The following is a 4,143-nucleotide window of genomic DNA, read 5'->3' on the forward strand; positions in this document are numbered from 1 at the left end:
TCTTTCTTTCTTTCTTTCTTTCTTTCTTTCTTTCTTTCTTTCTTTCTGTCTTTTTCAATTCAGCAAGCACTCATTAAATACATACTACATGCTAGAGCCTGTGTTAAGCATTGGAGACACAAAGACCCAAACAAAACAGTTGCTAACATCACTGAGGTTATGGGGGTGGTGCGACATGTGTACAGATAAGTAAATACAAATCATATTCAAAAGGAATACAGAGTAATTTTTTTGGGGGGTACTAATAGCTAGGAGAATCTAGAAAATTTTCTTGTAACGATTTAGCACTGGAGCTGAGACTTGAAGGCAAGTGTGGGTTACAAGAGGTGGAGGTATGGCAGAAGAACCTGCCAGATGTGGTGGTCAGCCTGCACAGGGACACAGAGATGGGATACTGTTTACAGGGAAGCAAGTATAGGCCAATTTGGCTGGAAGTAGAGGATATGAGGGGAAGTAGTAATCAGTCTGGAAAGATACACTGGAGCCCAATTGTGAAGTGCTTTAAATCCAAATGGGAGAGTTTATATAGAATTTCAGTCTAAATGAATCTTAGAAAACATGTAGGGAATAGTCCAACCTCTTTATTATATAGATAAGGAAACTGAATCCCAGAGAGTGTAAGTATCCTGTTGAAGGTTATGTGGTAAGTCACTGGCAGGGCTGGGACTACATTCAATGTTTTCTGACTCAGTCCAGTGCCTTTTCTACAAAGGTAGGTGGGCTCCTTGGTCCTGGTAGCCCACGCCATTGGAGAGCCTTGAAAAGCCATCTTGTTTATCCTCCTGCCTTTCAAAAAGGCCACTATGATATACAAGGCCTCTTCCTTCAAACTTCATCATGCTGATGAAAGGTTTTGTACATTTGGGTAATGATGGGGACAATTTTAAATTAGGGCTACACACAGTACTTCTTGAAGTGGATCAGTAGCATGGTCAATGTCAATATCTTGATGAGTATGGCTTTTGGAACACATTCAGGATATGGGACAAGAAAGTCCTTGAAAGTGATTCCAAGGCCATAGATTGTAATATGTCCCTAAGGGAGTGTTTATAATGAAGTGGAATTTTTATGACCATGTATGCAAGGTCTGAGACTAATTTTCAAAGATTAAGAGTCCAATTCTCTGATCTGCAGATGAGGAGATCCCCTCTAGGATTAAAGCTCTGGGGGTTAGGGGAGAGGTATAATATAGTAGCACACCCCATAGCGTGCCACAAAGTCTTCATGGTTGGAGCAGGTTAACACAGAATGGGAGGTTTCTGTAGGATGGTGTTCTCCCCAAATAAATCATTGTTCCTATCTAGCTTGACAATACCCTAAGTGCCTTTCAGCAGGTGCTCAGGAAACTGTCATTTGGTGGGTGTGCAGGCTAGTGTCTGGGAAAGCAATTATCTACAAACTGAGTAAAAATAAGCCTGGTTATGAGTAGAGGATTGATGAGCTATGAGGAACATTGTTTTGCCTTTTGGTGCTGCTGTCAAGAATGGGGCAGAAGAAATTGGCTAATCACTTTTTTCCCATTCCTTTTGTCTGTATATCATATTTGTTTTTGAATATCTCCCCCTGCCCCTCAGTAAGCCATCCCTTATAATAAAGTCAAAAGACAGTTAAGCAAAGCCAACCAACATGTCAATCATGAAGTAGGTAACATTGATAGAAGAAAGGAGGAGTGATTTTTCCTAAGGGTACATAGGTGTTGCTTCTGTGAGTACCCAAATAGTATTTAGTTCATAACTACATCAAAGGGCCTAAGCTTGGCTCAGGAGAAAGGAAGCTTGCACAGTGGAGGGAGGGACCAGAGAGGGGACTGTTGGGACTAAGGGCAGGTGTGGTTTTACTGGAGATAAGAGCTGAGACTGGCTATCTCTGGGAGGTGGGAGGTGATTATATACCACTGTAGGTCAGGCCTTTGTCCCCTTGCTGGAGAACACTATGCTATAGGACTTCACGAACTTTCATTCTGTCTCTAGAATCATTCCAGTGAATTAATGTTAGCTATTATTAGTACAAGTATCAATCAGCAATTCCTTATTAAGAACCTACTATGTGATAGGCACTGGGGGATACAATCACAGAGAATGAAACAATTCCTATTTTCAAGGAGCTTAATATTCTAATAGAGGAGAGAAGTACATGTACAAATAAATACTGAATACATATAAAGTAAATAAACACAAACATATACAAAATAGTCCAGTACAAGCTAGCTTGGGAGGTAAGGCACTAACAGTTGGGGGGATCAGTAAAGGTTTCATGCAGAAGAAGATGGTGCTTGAGTTTCATCTTAAAGGAAAGAAGGTGCTCTGAGGGATAGAAAAAAGGAGAGGATGCGTTCCAGGCATGGTGGATAGCCAGTGCAAAAACACAAAAACGGAAGGAGGATTGTTACGTGTGAAGAACAGAGACCAATTTGGCTGGGTGGCAGAGTGTGGGAGAGGGAGTAGTGTTTAATGAGGCTTGAAAGAGGTTGGGACAAGATTGTGAAGAACTTTAAAAGCTAAGTAGCTTTATGTTTAATCCTAAAGATAACAGCAAGCCCCTGTAGTTGATTGAATAGAAGAGTCACATAGTCAAATCTGTGCTTAAGGAAAATTACTTTAGCAGCAGTGTGGAGGGTAAACTAGACTGGGGAGAGAGACATGAGGCAGGGGACCAATTAAGAGGCTGTTACAATAATCTAGGTGAAAAGTGATGAAGGCTTGACCTAAGATGGTAGCTGTGTGAGTGGAAAGAAGGGGTCCAATGCAAGAGATATAAAGGCAGAAATGGTAAGATTTGGCAACTGATTGGATATGTGGGATGAAAGAGATTGGTGTGTCTAGGATAATGCTTATATTATCCTGAAAGATGGTGCTTCTTTTGATAGAATTAGGGAAATTTGGAAGAGGAGAGTGTTGAGGGGAGAAAATAATGAGTTCAGTCTTAGGTTGGGTTTAAGATATCTTTGGACATCCAGGTTTGTTTTTTTTTAGTTTTAAATAATATTTTATTCCCCTCCCCCAATTACATGTAAAAACAATTTTAAAATTCATTGACTTTTTTCTGTTTTGTTTTGTGTTCCAAATTCTATTCCTTCCTTCTCCCCCCCCACAACCATAAGTAATCTAATACAGGTTATACATATGCAATCAGGTAAAACATTTCCATATTAGTCATTTTGTGCAAGAACACTCAAACAAAAAGAAAGAAAAAATGAAAAAGAGTATGCTTTGGTCTGTATTCAGATGCCATTAGTGCTTTCTCTGGAGTCAGATAGCATTTTTCATCATGAGTCCTTTAGCGTTGTCTTGGATCATTATATTGCTGAGAATGGCTAAGTCATCTACAATTCTTCATTATACAATATTGCTGTTATGTGTACAACAGTCTCCTGGTTTTGCTCACTTCACTCAGCATCAGTTCATGTAAGTCTTTCCAGGTTTTTCTGAAATCATTCTGCTTGTCATTTCTTATAGCACAATAATATTCCATTACAATCATATACCACACTTTGTTCAACCATTCCCCAATTGATAAACATCCCCTCAATTTACAATTCTTAGCCACCACAAAAAGAGCTGCTTTAAATATTTTTGTACAAATGGGTTCTTCCTCCCTCTTTTTAAAAAAAAAATCTCTTTAGATTGCAGACCTTGTTGAATCAAAGAGTATGCACAGTTTTGTAGCCCTTTGGGCATAGTTCCAAATTGTTCTCCCAAATGGTTGGATCAGTTCACAACTCCACCAATAGTGCATTAGTATGGGATGTCCAGTTTTGAAATGTCCAGTAGGCAGTTGAGAGAGGGAAAAGGGAAAAGGAGAGAAAGAGAGAGAGCAAGAACAAGAGAAGAGATAAATAGAAAAAGAGAGGAGAGAGGGAGAGGGGGGAGGGAGGGTGGGAGAGAGGGAGAGGGAGAGAGAGAGAGAGAGAGAGAGAGAGAGAGAGGGAGGGAGAGAGAAAAGAAGAAGAAGAAGCAAGAGAAGGAGAAGGAGAAGAAGAAGAAGAAGAAGGAGAAGGAGAAGAAGAAGAAGGAGAAGGAGAAGGAGAAGAAGAAGAAGGAGAAGGAGAAGGAGAAGGAGAAGAAGGAGAAGGAGAAGGAGAAGGAGAAGAAGAAGGAGAAGGAGAGGGAGAAGAAGGAGAAGGAGAAGGAGAAGGAGAAGGAG

This window comes from Vombatus ursinus, unplaced genomic scaffold, assembly GCF_900497805.2.
Source record: "Vombatus ursinus unplaced genomic scaffold, bare-nosed wombat genome assembly UNPS02014812.1, whole genome shotgun sequence".
Taxonomy (NCBI): domain Eukaryota; kingdom Metazoa; phylum Chordata; class Mammalia; order Diprotodontia; family Vombatidae; genus Vombatus; species Vombatus ursinus.